At 46.5% G+C, this 15,064-nt stretch overlaps 1 protein-coding gene across 3 annotated transcripts in view; it reads right to left on the bottom strand.

Moving 5' to 3' along the window:
* LOC124004829 (coiled-coil domain-containing protein 136-like) overlaps window positions 1–15,064 on the bottom strand; it is a 65,095-nt gene that overhangs the window by 43,743 nt on the left and 6,288 nt on the right. Inside the window, exon 1 of one of the 3 annotated variants that reach the window (XM_046313660.1) lies at window positions 2,709–2,951. The exons of the other annotated variants lie outside the window; for them this stretch is intronic. The gene's annotated coding sequence lies outside the window, so the exon portion shown is untranslated. Of the gene's footprint in view, window positions 1–2,708; window positions 2,952–15,064 lie in introns of those variants that run through there. 3 annotated transcript variants of the gene reach the window in all.

Raw genomic sequence — 15,064 nt, 5'->3', positions numbered from 1 at the left:
CAATATTTCAAGGACCTGCAGCACACTACCCTGAAAGCAGAGAAGGAGAGAGAGGGAAATCAAAACCCAGGGGTACAGGCCTGTGAGACGGAGAGGGCTGCCTGGGGAAGTTCTCAGCTGAGGGGGCATACAGCACTAGCACTGGATGGGGAGGAGAGGAGAGGAGGAGGAAAGGAGCACTGGAAAAGACTAGCATCGTGACTCGTGTAGGTATTACGCCACCAATTGGAAGACAGTGAAGGAGCAGAAGAGAGGAGGAGGAGAAGAGTGGTTAGGAGCATTGTGTGGGAAGTATGAACACTGGAGTCAGGTACCACTGTGTATGGGAGACAAAGAGAGCGTAGGACTGCTGCTGAAAGAGAGAGGGGGCAGAGAGAGGGAGGAGTGGGAGAGAGACAGAAAGAGCGAGAGAGGCATGGTGGGCACTACCAGCTCTCATAGTCTCATGTCAGAATAAGACCTTCATCTATGTTTCTCAAACATCCAATTTCAAAGTTGTTTGAAATGTCAAATATCAAAGTGTTTAAGGTTAAGTTTAGGCATTAAAGTCAAATCCTTAAGGTTAGGCATTAACCCCGAATGGTTAAGGTTTGGGATAGGCTTAAAACAAAAATATCAAAAACAACTTCCTATCACTGGATTCAAACTTGCAACCCTTGGAAACAGAAGTTAACAGAGCTCACCGTTGCCCCTAGTGGCCAGGTTTCCATGTCATCTCCCGACTCGCCAGACATTTATGGACGTTGAATACTGACTTGTAATCATGGGAAAACTGTCTGGGTGGGCAAGTTCGTGTGGGAGTAAGAGGTGGTGGGTGAGGATGGTGGGGTACACGATTCACTCACGACTGCTGTATGTGCGTTGTGTGTGTGTATGCATGCAGCATGTGTGTGCGTGTGCAGGCTGTGCACTCTTGAGGGATGTGTGTCCAGGTTTGTTATGAGATGGTACTCTCTGTGCTGTATGTAGAGTAAGCCCACAGCCAAAAAAAAAGATAAACAAAAAGATGAAGCAACACAACTCAGGGTGAATTCCCAGTCCTAAAGTATATCCATACATTGACATGATAGTGTTATCAGCCTCCACTTCAGTTCTCAGTTCTTTTTCAGCATCAGTTGTCAATCAAGGGTAAGAGGCACTTCAACAGTAAACCTAAAACGACACTATAAGGGAGCTTTCAACAGCAAGGTTCTAAAAGCAGGCCTCAAGTGAAACCATGGTGCAGTGATCAGTCTGGTTTGACCGAGCTAGTTAAATGCATGCCTGAGATGTGTCAGGCCTAAAGCTGATGACAGGAGAGACGTCCCTGGGAGAGCTGAGATAACAGGAAGAGCCACACCAGACCTGACCTGAGTCAGGATCCATCTTCCTCCTCTGGCTGACACGGATACATTTTGAGTCCTCTGTTTGGGGTAACAAAAGACTACCGAGTTCCCCTTAGTATTACTAATAAAAGGTGAAGATGCTTTTACACTCTCGTCAAGTAAACTTGACTTATTCCATGTAGCTAGTGGAGCAAAGGGCCTTAACAACAGTGCATCTCCAGCAAACCCTGTTCTGGATTCTGAGTCTGCATCCAAAGTCGAGGGCAAAACCCAAGGGTGGTGTGAGGAGGAGGATACAAGTACAACTTAACCCACATTCTACTCTGAAGGCTCCCAGTTCAGTCAAGAGATAACAGCAAGACATGGAAGAACGGGAATCTTCAATCTGGCAAAGTCAGCGTTGGTCCAAAGGAGCCGTTCAGTATCCAGCAGACAACAACGACAAGATATGGGCAGAAAAGCTCCAAATGAACGTGACCTGTGTCACCTCTGATCCATTGTGTAACGAGTGTGTGTGTGTCCTCTAATGTGGACACACAGACCTCCACTGAGACTGCCCATTCAATGGCCTACACGCTTTGAATCCTTGCAGCTCTTTCCTACATGGATAACACCAAAAGCGTTCTTAGCATTCCTCTCATAATGGATACTATAACAATATCATTGTGTTGTTATATTTATTTTTATGTGACAGTGACAGAAGGCCATTGTACATTATCTAACGCATTTATATTCAGCCATTTAGCAGACGCTCTTATCCAGAGTAAATTACAATTAGTGCTTTGTGCACCTTAAAAGTAGTATGCATGAAGCTTTAGGTTGAACTGAGCTGAGTTTAAACAGAATATCAGCAGTCAGACATGGCACCTTCATAAAAATGTATTAAAAAAATAGAACTGGTTACAGATCATTCAAGCAAAAGCTGATAATAATAAAATAATAATAATATATGCCATTTAGCAGACGCTTTTATCCAAAGCGACTTTCAGTCATGTGTGCATACATTCTACGTATGGGTGGTCCCGGGGATCGAACCCACTACCCTGGCGTTACAAGCGCCATGCTCTACCAACTGAGCTACAGAAGGAACTGGTAAATCTTACATCACTAAACATGATTATTTAAAGAAATATCAGATCATATCAAATCACATACAATCATTTCTATTGACTATTCACTTCTAAAGACTGACAATACAGCATTTTGTAAAATGCTATTCCCACTGTACAATTCTCCATCCATCAAACCTGACTCTGTAACATCACATAACATGAAATCACAAGCATCCTTAATAATTGACCATTCACTTTGACTGACTGCCTCTATACACCCCTGACCATGTCATTTCCACTTCACCCCATCATTAAAACAGTCCATTCATACCTGATGCTGTGGCTGTGGTTGCACCATTAAATCTTCTGTAATCCCATAGATAGCACACAGTAACATCTGCTCTGTCTAATTTTTCCAGTCTCTCCTATCCGAAGTGCTGAAGCCTGACAACTGAGAGATGGATTGCAGCTCTCCTCTTATCTGATATGAAGAGAACAAACTAGCTAGCACATCAGTCTCTCTCCCCACCTCCCTTTCCTCTACTCTCTTCTCCAACCACCTGACCACGTGTCCCCTCTCCACCTCCTCAGTTTAACAGCTCATCCCTCTCTCCTGTTCAGGAACATTCTGTGATCTTCCTCACTGACCACACAGACCTATACGTACAAAGATATTGTCATATCAGTTGAGTGTATCTGCTCTTTGACCTAGTGCTGTTGAAAGATGTTATAGAACCATCACAGAAATACACACATACACAAAGATACGCAAAAACACATGCAAATATGTACAAATAAACACAGAGGCCTCATGCTCTTAGTTGGCTTTAGCTAGTTCAATCTCACAACCTCATAACTAGCTACCAAGAAGCCATTTCAGGCTATCAATCAAGTTAGAGTAGCTAGCTTGTCTAACTATTTTAGCTGGCATGCTAGACTTGAGAAAAGCAAGCAATAATTAAATGTGCTGAGTAAGAGTCACATCCCTTTCAATATTTTACCCAGATTTTAGCATAGATGCAGAGAAGCATATTTGTGACTCGTTTCAGGAAACTAGGCGTATGTCACCACGTCACCACTTCACAGGAGAGGCATTTCAAATCAAAAATCAAATCAAACTTTATTTGTCACATTTGCCAAATACAACGAGTATAGACCTTACCGTGAAATGCTTACTTACAAGCCCTTATCCAACAGTGCAGTTCAAGAAGAGTTAAGAAAATATTTACCAAATAAAAAATATATAAAAAGTAACACAATAACATAACAATAACGAGGCTATATACAGGGGGTACCGGTACTGAGTCAGTATGCGAGGGGTAAAGGCTAGAGGTAAATGGTACATGTAGGTAGGGGTGAAGTGACTATGCATAGATAATAAATAGCGAGTAGCAGCAAAACATATGGTGGGGGGGGTCAATGAAATAGTCTGGTGGCCATTTGATTAATTGTTCAACAGACTTATGGCTTGGGGGTAGAAGCTGTTAAGGAGCCTTTTAGTCCTATACTTGTTGCTCCAGGACCGCTTGCCATGCGGTAGCAGAGAAAACAGTCTAGAACTTGGGTGTCTGGAGTCTCTCAGAATGTTATGGGCTTTCCTCTGACACTGCCTATTATATACATTCTGTTCAAAAGTTTGTGGTCACTTAGAAATGTCCTTGGTTTGGTCCATTAAAATAACATCAAATTGATCAGAAATACAGTGTAGACATTGATAATGTTGTAAATGACTATTGTAGCTGGAAACGGCAGATTTTTAAAATGGAATATCTACATAGGCGTACAGAGGCCCATTATCACCAACCATTACTCCTGTGTTCCAATGGCACGTTGTGTTAGCTAATCCAAGTTTATCATTTAAAAATGCTAATTGATCAAAAGAAAAGCCTTTTGCAATTACGTTAGTACAGCTGAAAACTGTTGTCTTAATTAAAGGGGCAGCAGGTAGCATAGTGGTTAGAGCGCTGGACTAGAAACCGAAAGGTTGCAAGATCGAATCCCTGAGCTGACAAGGTAAAAATCTGTCGTTCTGCTCCTGAACAAGGCAGTTAACACACTGTTATAAGAATTTGTTCTTAACTGACTTGCCTAGTAAAATAAATAAAAAGAAGCAATACAACTGGCCTTCTTTAGACTAGTTGAGTATCTGGAGCATCAGAACTTGTGGGTTCGATTACAGACTCAAAATGGCCAGAAACAAATAACTTTATTCTGAAACTTGTCAGTTTATTCTTGTTCTTGTCAGTTTATTCTTGTTCTGAAATGAAGGTTATTCCATGTGAGAAATTGCCAAGAAACTGAAGATCTCATACTACTGTGTACTACTCCCTTCACAGAACAGCGCAAACTGGCTCTAACCAGAATAGAGAGAGGAGTGGGAGGCCCCTGTGCACAACTGAGCAAGAGGATAAGTACATTAGAGTGTCTAGTTTGAGAAACAGACGCCTCACAAGTCCTAAACTGACAGCTTCATTAAATAGTACCCACAAAACACCAGTCTCAACGTCAACAGTTGGCGACTTCAGGATGCTGGCCTTCTAGAGTTGCAAAGAAAAAGCCATATCTCAAACTGGCCAATAAAAAGAAAAGATTAAGATGGGCAAAAGAATACAGACACTGGACAGAGAAACTCTGCCTAGAAGGCCAGCATCCCGGAGTCGCCTCTTCATGGCAACCGGTCAGGATGCTCTCGATGGTGCGGCTGTAGAACTTTTTGAGGATCTGGGGACCCATGCCAAATCTTTTCAGTCTCCTGAAGGGAAAAGGTTTTGTCGTGCCCCCGTCACGACTGTCTTGATGTGTTTGGACCATGATAGATCATTGGTGATGTGGACGCCAAGGAACTTGAAACTCTTGACCCACTCCATTACAGCCCCGTTTATGTTGAAAGGCGGGCCTGTTTTTCTGTAGTCCACGATCATCTCCTTTGTCTTGCTCACATAGAGGGAGAGGTTGTTGTCCTGGCACCAGTTCTCTGACCTCCTCCCTATAGGCTGTCTCATCGTTGTCGGTGATCAGGTTGTGTCGTCAGCAAACTTAATGAGGGTGTTTGACTCGTGTTTAGCCACGCAGTCATGGGTGAACAGGGAGTACAGGAGGGGACTAAGTACACACCCCTGATGGGCCCCAGTGTTGAGGATCAGCGTGGCAGACATGTTGTTGCCTACCTTTACCACCTTACCACCTGCGTGCGGCCCGTCAGGAAGTCCAGGATCCAGTTGCAGAGGGATGTGTTTAGTCCCAAGGTCCTTAGCTTAGTGATGAGCTTCGTGGGCACTATGGTGTTGAACGCTGAGCTGTAGTCAATTAACAGAATTCTCACATAGGTGTTCCTTTTGTCCAGGTGGGAAAGGGCAGTGTGCAGTGCAATTGAGATTGCGTCATCTGTGGATCTGTTGGGGCAGTATGCGAATTGGAGTGGGTCTAGGGTATCCGGGAGGATGCTGTTGATGTGAGCCATGACCAGCCTTTCAAAGCACTTCATGGCTACTGACAGAGTGCTACATTACATTACATGGGACGGTATTCATTTAGGCAGGTTACCTTCGCTTCCTTGGGTACAGGGACTATGGTGGTCTGCTTGAAACATGTAGTGGCGACACTTTCCAGTTGGTCCGTGCATGCTTTGAGTACATGTCCTGGTAACCCATCTGGCCTCGCAGCTTTGTGAATGTTGACCTGTTTGAAGGTCTTGCTCACATCGGCTCCGAGAGCATTATCAGCTGGTGCTCAGTGCTTCAGTGTTGCTTGCCTCGAACCGAGCATAAAAGGCAGTTAGCTCATCTAGTAGGCTGGCGTCACTGGGCAGCTCGCGTCTGGGTTTCCTTTTGTAATCCGGAATAGTTTTCAAGCCCTGCCACATCTGACGAGCATCAGATCCGGTGTAGTATGATTCAATCTTAATCCTGTATTGACGCTTTGCTTGTTTGATGGTTCATCTGAGGGCATAGGGCGATTCCTTATAGGTGCGGCAGCTCTAGCCTTTAGCTATGTTGCCTGTAATCCATGGCTTCTGGTTGGGATATGTACGTACGGTCACTGTGGGGATGACGTCATCGATGCACTTATTGATGATGCCGATGACTGAGGTGGTATACTCCTCAATGCCATTAGATGAATCCCGGAACATTTTCCAGTCTGTGCTAGCAAAACAGTCCTGTAGCGTAGCATCCGTGCCATCTGACCACTTCCGAATTGAGCGAGTCACTGGTACTTCCTGCTTTAGTTTTTGCTTGTAAGCAGGAATCAGGAGGATAGAATTATGGTCAGAATTGCCAAATGGAGGGCGATGGAGAGCTTTGTATGCATATCTGTGTGTGGCGTAAAGGTGGTCTAGAGTTTTCTTCCTCTGGTTGCACATGTGACATGCTGGTACAAATTTGGTAAAACTGATTTAAGTTTGCCTGCATTAAAGTACCGGCCACTAGGAGAGCCTCATCTGAGCATTTTCTTATTTGCTTATGGCCCTATAGAGTTGGTTGAGTGCGCTGTTAGTGCCAGCATTGGTCTGTGGTGGTAAATCGATGGCTACGAATAATATAGATGAGATCTCTCTTGGTAGATAGTGTGGTCTACAGCTTATCATAAGGTACTCAGGAGAGCAATACCTCGAGTCTTCTTTAATATTATACATCGCACACCAGCTGTTATTGACAAAAAGACACACACCTTCACTCCTCTTCTTACGAGACGTGGCTTCTCTGTTCTACCGGTGCATTGAAAATCCCTCCAGCTCTATATTGTCCGTGTCATCGTTCAGCCACGACTGTGAAACATAGGATCAACCAGTTCTTTGTCATGCAGGTGAAAGAGGACCCAAAAGCGACTTGGCGAAAACAGAGTCTTTAATCCAGTAAAGTAAATACAATCAAAAAACACAACTTTCACTCGAAATGACGAGGACAAACTGGAGACTCGATCTTGAACAGCAGGTGAACAGCAGGTTGCCTCGGGAAGGCACTTGAACCAAACAGACTCAGACACCTGCTCACCACGCAGCATCTGAGGAAAACACGACACGACAGGGCGATACACAAACACAGCACGGTGAATTCTAGACAAGGAACCGACAGGGCAGAAACGAATAACAAGGAGAGAAATAGGGACTCTAATCAGGGAAAAGGATCGGGAACAGGTGTGGGAAGGCTAAATGATGATTAGAATAGGAACAGCTGGGAGCAGGAACGGAACGATAGAGAGAAGAGAGAGCGAGAGAGTGAGAGAGGGAGGGGAGAGAGAGGGATAGAAAGAGGGAAAGAACCTAATAAGACCAGCAGAGGGAAACGAATAGAATGGGGAGCACAGGGACAAGACATGATAATAAATGACAAAACATGACAGTACCCCCACTCACCGAGCGCCTCCTGGCGCACTCGAGGAGGAATCCTGGTGGCAACGGAGGAAATCATCAATGAGTGAACGGTCCAGCACGTCCCGAGACGGAACCCAACTCCTCTCCTCAGGACCGTAACCCTCCCAATCCACTAAGTATTGGTGACCCCGTCCCCGAGAACGCATGTCCATGATCTTATGTACCTTGTAAATAGGTGCGCTCTCGACAAGGACGGGAGGGGGAGGGAAGACGAACGGGGTGCGAAGAAAGGGCTTAACACAGGAGACATGGAAGACAGGATGGACGCGACGAAGATGTCGCGGAAGAAGCAGTCGCACAGCGACAGGATTGACGACCTGGGAGACACGGAACGGACCAATGAACCGCGGAGTCAACTTACGAGAAGCTGTCGTAAGAGGAAGGTTGCGAGTGGAAAGCCACACTCTCTGGCCGCAACAATACCTTGGACTCTTAATCCTGCGTTTATTGGCGGCTCTCACAGTCTGTGCCCTGTAACGGCAAAGTGCAGACCTCACCCTCCTCCAGGTGCGCTCACAACGTTGGACAAACGCTTGAGCGGAGGGAACGCTGGACTCGGCAAGCTGGGATGAGAACAGAGGAGGCTGGTAACCCAGACTACTCTGAAACGGAGATAACCCGGTAGCAGACGAAGGAAGCGACCAGTGAGCGTATTCTGCCCAGGGGAGCTGTTCTGCCCAAGACGCAGGGTTTCTGAAAGAAAGGCTGCGTAGTATGCGACCAATCGTCTGATTGGCCCTCTCTGCTTGACCGTTAGACTGGGGATGAAACCCGGAAGAGAGACTGACGGACGCACCAATCAAACGACAGAACTCCCTCCAAAACTGTGACGTGAATTGCGGGCCTCTGTCTGAAACGGCGTCTAACGGGAGGCCATGAATTCTGAATACATTCTCGATAATGATTTGTGCCGTCTCCTTAGCGGAAGGAAGTTTAGCGAGGGAATGAAATGTGCCGCCTTAGAGAACCTATCGACAACCGTAAGAATCACAGTCTTCCCCGCAGACAAAGGCAGACCGGTAATGAAGTCTAGGGCGATGTGAGACCATGGTCGAGAAGGAATGGGGAGCGGTCTGAGACGACCGGCAGGAGGAGAGTTACCCGACTTAGTCTGCGCGCAGTCCGAACAAGCAGCCACGAAACGGCGCGTGTCACGCTCCTGAGTCGGCCACCAAAAGCGCTGGCGAATAGACGCAAGAGTGCCTCGAACACCGGGATGACCAGCTAACTTGGCAGAGTGAGCCCACTGAAGAACAGCCAGACGAGTGGAAACAGGAACGAAAAGGAGGTTACTAGGACAAGCGCGCGGCGACGCAGTGTGCGTGAGTGCTTGCTTAACCTGTCTTTCAATTCCCCAGACTGTTAACCCGACAACACGCCCATAAGGAAGAATCCCCTCGGGATCAGTAGAAGCCACAGAAGAACTAAACAGACGGGATAAGGCATCAGGCTTGGTGTTCTTGCTACCCGGACGGTAAGAAATCACAAACTCGAAACGAGCGAAAAACAACGCCCAACGAGCTTGACGGGCATTAAGTCGTTTGGCAGAACGGATGTACTCAAGGTTCTTATGGTCTGTCCAAACGACAAAAGGAACGGTCGCCCCCTCCAACCACTGTCACCATTCGCCTAGGGCTAAGCGGATGGCGAGCAGTTCACGGTTACCCACATCATAGTTGCGCTCAGATGGCGACAGGCGATGAGAAAAATAAGCGCAAGGATGAACCTTATCGTCAGACTGGAAGCGCTGGGATAGAATGGCTCCCACGCCTACCTCTGAAGCGTCAACCTCGACAATGAATTGTCTAGTGACGTCAGGAGTAACGAGGATAGGAGCGGACGTAAAACGTTCTTTTAGAAGATCAAAAGCTCCCTGGGCGGAACCGGACCACTTAAAACACGTCTTGACAGAAGTAAGAGCTGTGAGAGGGGCAGCAACTTGACCGAAATTACGAATGAAACGCCGATAGAAATTAGCGAAACCTAAAAAGCGCTGCAACTCGACACGTGACCTTGGAACGGGCCAATCACTGACAGCTTGGACCTTAGCGGAATCCATCTGAATGCCTTCAGCGGAAATAACGGAACCGAGAAAAGTAACGGAGGAGACATGGAAAGAGCACTTCTCAGCCTTTACGTAGAGACAATTCTCTAAAAGGCGCTGTAGAACACGTCGAACGTGCTGAACATGAATCTCGAGTGACGGAGAAAAAATCAGGATATCGTCAAGATAGACAAAAACAAAGATGTTCAGCATGTCTCTCAGAACATCATTAACTAATGCCTGAAAAACAGCTGGCGCATTGGCGAGACCAAACGGCAGAACCCGGTACTCAAAATGCCCTAACGGAGTGTTAAACGCCGTTTTCCACTCGTCCCCCCTCTCTGATGCGCACGAGATGGTAAGCGTTACGAAGGTCCAACTTAGTAAAGCACCTGGCTCCCTGCAGAATCTCGAAGGCTGATGACATAAGGGGAAGCGGATAACGATTCTTAACCGTTATGTCATTCAGCCCTCGATAATCCACGCAGGGGCGCAGAGTACCGTCCTTCTTCTTAACAAAAAGAACCCCGCCCCGGCCGGAGAGGAAGAAGGCACTATGGTACCGGCGTCAAGAGACACAGACAAATAATCCTCGAGAGCCTTACGTTCGGGAGCCGACAGAGAGTATAGTCTACCCCGAGGAGGAGTGGTCCCCGGAAGGAGATCAATACTACAATCATACGACCGGTGAGGAGGAAGGGAGTTGGCTCGGGACCGACTGAAGACCGTGCGCAGATCATGATATTCCTCCGGCACTCCTGTCAAATCGCCAGGTTCCTCCTGAGAAGTAGGGACAGAAGAAACGGGAGGGATGGCAGACATTAAACACTTCACATGACAAGAAACGTTCCAGGATAGGATAGAATTACTAGACCAATTAATAGAAGGATTATGACATACTAGCCAGGGATGACCCAAAACAACAGGTGTAAACGGTGAACGAAAAATCAAAAAAGAAATAGTCTCACTGTGGTTACCAGATACTGTGAGGGTTAAAGGTAGTGTCTCAAATCTGATACTGGGAAGATGACTACCATCTAAGGCGAACATGGGCGTAGGCTTCTCTAACTCTCTGAAAGGAATGTCATGTTTCCGAACCCATGCTTCGTCCATGAAACAACCCTCAGCCCCAGAGTCTATCAAGGCACTACATGTAGCACCCGAACCGGTCCAGCGTAGATGGACCGACAAAGTAGTACAGGATTTTGATGGAGAGACTTGAGTAGTTGCGCTCACCTGTAGCCCTCCGCTTACAGATGAGCTCTGGCTTTTACTGGACATGAATTAACAAAATGTCCAGCAACTCCGCAATAGAGGCACAGGCGGTTGGTGATCCTCCGTTCCCTCTCCTTAGTCGAGATGCGAATCCCTCCCAGCTGCATGGGCTCAGTCTCTGAGCCAGAGGAGGGAGATGGTTGCGATGCGGAGCAGGGAAACACCGTTGATGCGGGCTCTCTTCCACGAGCCCGGTGACGAAGATCTACCCGTCGTTCTATGCGGATGGCGAGAGCAATCAAAGAGTCCACATCTGAAGGGACCTCCCGGGAGAGAATCTCATCCTTAACCACTGCGTGGAGTCCCTCCAGAAAACGAGCGAGCAGCGCCGGCTCGTTCCACTCACTAGAGGCAGCAAGAGTGCGAAACTCAATAGAATAATCCGTTATGGACCGTTCACCTTGGCATAGGGAAGCCAGGGCCCTAGAAGCCTCCCTACCAAAAACTGAACGGTCAAAAACCCGAATCATCTCCTCTTTAAAGTTCTGGTACTTGTTAGAGCAATCAGCCCTTGCCTCCCAGATAGCTGTGCCCCATTCTCGAGCCCGGCCAGTAAGGAGTGAAATGACGTAAGCAACCCAAGCTCTCTCTCTAGAGTATGTGTTGGGTTGGAGAGAGAACACAATCTCACACTGCGTGAGAAAGGAGCGGCACTCAGTGGGCTGCCCGGAGTAGCAAGGTGGGTTATTAACCCTAGGTTCTGGAGGCTCGGCAGGCCAGGAAGTAACAGGTGGCACGAGACAAAGACTCTGGAACTGTCCAGAGAGGTCGGAAACCTGAGCGGCCAGGTTCTCCACGGCATGGCGAGCAGCAGACAATTCCTGCTCGTGTCTGCCGAGCATGGCTCCTTGGATCTCGACAGCAGTGTAACGAGCGTCTGAAGTCGCTGGGTCCATTCCTTGGTCGGTTCCTTCTGTCATGCAGGTGAAAGAGGACCCAAAAGCGACTTGGCGAAAACAGAGTCTTTAATCCAGTAAAGTAAATACAATCAAAAAACACAACTTTCACTCGAAATGACGAGGACAAACTGGAGACTCGATCTTGAACAGCAGGTGAACAGCAGGTTGCCTCGGGAAGGCACTTGAACCAAACAGACTCAGACACCTGCTCACCACGCAGCATCTGAGGAAAACACGACACGACAGGGCGATACACAAACACAGCACGGTGAATTCTAGACAAGGAACCGACAGGGCAGAAACGAATAACAAGGAGAGAAATAGGGACTCTAATCAGGGAAAAGGATCGGGAACAGGTGTGGGAAGGCTAAATGATGATTAGGGGAATAGGAACAGCTGGGAGCAGGAACGGAACGATAGAGAGAAGAGAGAGCGAGAGAGTGAGAGAGGGAGGGGGAGAGAGAGGGATAGAAAGAGGGAAAGAACCTAATAAGACCAGCAGAGGGAAACGAATAGAATGGGGAGCACAGGGACAAGACATGATAATAAATGACAAAACATGACATTCTTAATGTCCCGTTGGTAGGATAATCATAATCGGAAGTCATCCATTTTATTTTCCGATGATTGCATGTTAGCAAGTAGAATTGATGGCAATGGGAGATCTCGCTCGCCTACGGATTCTCAAAAGGCAGCCTGATCTCCGTCCTCTTTTCCTTCGTCTTTTCTTCACGCAAATTAAGTGGATCTGGGCCTGTTCCCAGGAGAGCAGTATATCTTTCTCGTTGGACTCGTTAAAGGAAAAAGATTCTTCCAGTCCGTGGTGACTAATCCCAGTTCTGATTTCCAAAAGTTATTTTCGGTCATAAGAGACGGTAGCAGCAACATTATGTACAAAATAAGTAAAGAAATAAGTTACAATCAATCCCCCAAAAAACTAACAAAATAGCACAAGTGATTATGGGCATGTAAAACGTCAGCCATTCTCTTTGCTGCCATTTTAAACATAAACATAACATTTGAACGTAAACATTTGTTTTCTTTAGCAAAATATGCTTTTTGGGGAAATGCCTTCTGAACCATGTGAACTTTTATGTGCCTTAATAACAAACGTGTATGCCATCTTTAAATAGGAATACATTTGTTAGATAACAAGCCTAGTTGGTTTAACCATGGAAACAGACAGGTACCTTCCTGCAAGCCATCATTGGCTGAGATAATAGATGGGCTGGACATGCCGAGAGATGAGATCGGATTGGTCTGTCATGTAGCATGCTTCTTTCTGTAACATGAGAGGCTCAGTATGTGTAGGCAATTCTTTCTTTTGAAAGATATCATGAAGAACTGCAAAAGTGTTGCTCTCCACTTTCTGGAGGACTGAGTTTTGAAATCAGTGAAATGCCCGGTGGAAGCAGAGTATGATAAGGAGATGGAGAAAATTCTGGCATTTGATTGCAAATATGCGGAGTGAGTCAAAAGGAGAACACAGAAGGCTGTTGTTTAAAACACCTGTCTCCGGATTGCATCTTCAAACTAAGGGTAACCATGGCATCCACGACAGAGAGGGAGAACCGTTCATCCATGTATATGGTTAGGAGAGTCTAGCTAGCTCCATTTTCAGATATTATACATGTTAATTTTGTCAAAAAGTTGTTTTCATTACTTGCTAGCTAACATTACGTGTATGATCTGTGTAGTAATATTATTCATATCTCAGAGGCATTTGAATTGCTAGTTATAGCCTAGCTATCTAGCTAACATTGAACCTAGTTGGTTAGCTACCGTCAGATTCATACAGTGTAGTTGTAACGTCCGTTGTTTGAAGGAGACCAAGGCGCAGAGTCATTTGTGGTCATCATATTTATTAAATGAGAACCAGCAACAAAATAACAAAGTGAAACCAAAACGAACGTACCATTCCGTAGGCTACAAGAGCTGTACAAAAACAAGATCCCACAACATAGGTGGGGAAAAAGGCTACCTAAGTATGATTCCCAATCAGAGACAACGATAGACAGCTGCCTCTGATTGGGAACCACACTCGGCCAGACACAAAGAAATACAAAACATAGAATTCCCACCCCACATCACACCCTGACCTCACCAAATAGAGAAATAAAACGGCTCTCTAAGGTCAGGCAGGGCGTGACAGTAGTAACTTTATGAGTTGGGATTATGGTTCATTGTTTAGCTAGCGAACATAATGGTATTAAAAACTGAAAGGGAAATTGAGGAAATCATGCAAAACTTTTTTTGTCTAATCAAAAGTGTCATGTTTTGTCATTTATTATCTTGTCTTGTCCCTGTGCTTCCCATTCTATTCGTTTCCCTCTGCTGGTCTTATTAGGTTCTTTCCCTTTTCTATCCCTCTCTCTCCCCCTCCCTCTCTCACTCTCTCGCTCTCTCTTCTCTCTATCGTTCCGTTCCTGCTCCCAGCTGTTCCTATTCCCCTAATCAATCATTTAGTCTTCCCACACCTGTTCCCGATCCTTTCCCCTGATTAGAGTCCCTATTTCTTCCTTTGTGTTCCGTTCCTGTCCTGTCGGTTCCTTGTCTAGAATTCACCGTGCTGTGTTTGTGTATCGCCCTGTCGTGTCGTGTTTTCCTCAGATGCTGCGTGGTGAGCAGGTGTCTGAGTCTGTCTGGTTCAAGTGCCTTCCCGAGGCAACCTGCTGTTCACCTGCTGTTCAAGATCGAGTCTCCAGTTTGTCCTCGTCATTTCGAGTGAAAGTTGTGTTTTTTGTTTGTATTTACTTTACTGGATTAAAGACTCTGTTTTCGCCAAGTAGCTTTTGGGTCCTCTTTCACCGGCATGACAGAAGGAACCGACCAAGGAATGGACCCAGCGACTTCAGACGCTCGTTACACTGCCGTCGTGATCCAAGGAGCCATGCTCGGCAGACACGAGCAGGAATTGTCTGCTGCTCGCCATGCCGTGGAGAACCTGGCCGCTCAGGTTTCCGACCTCTCTGGACAGTTCCAGAGTCTACGTCTCGTGCCACCTGTTACTTCCTGGCCTGCCGAGCCTCCAGAACCTAGGGTTAATAACCCACCTTGCTACTCCGGGCAGCCCACTGAGTGCCGCTCCTTTCTCACGC

Source organism: Oncorhynchus gorbuscha, linkage group LG02, assembly GCF_021184085.1.
Source record: "Oncorhynchus gorbuscha isolate QuinsamMale2020 ecotype Even-year linkage group LG02, OgorEven_v1.0, whole genome shotgun sequence".
In the NCBI taxonomy this organism is placed as follows: Eukaryota; Metazoa; Chordata; class Actinopteri; order Salmoniformes; family Salmonidae; genus Oncorhynchus; species Oncorhynchus gorbuscha.
This window is presented reverse-complemented; position numbering and strand designations above follow the sequence as displayed.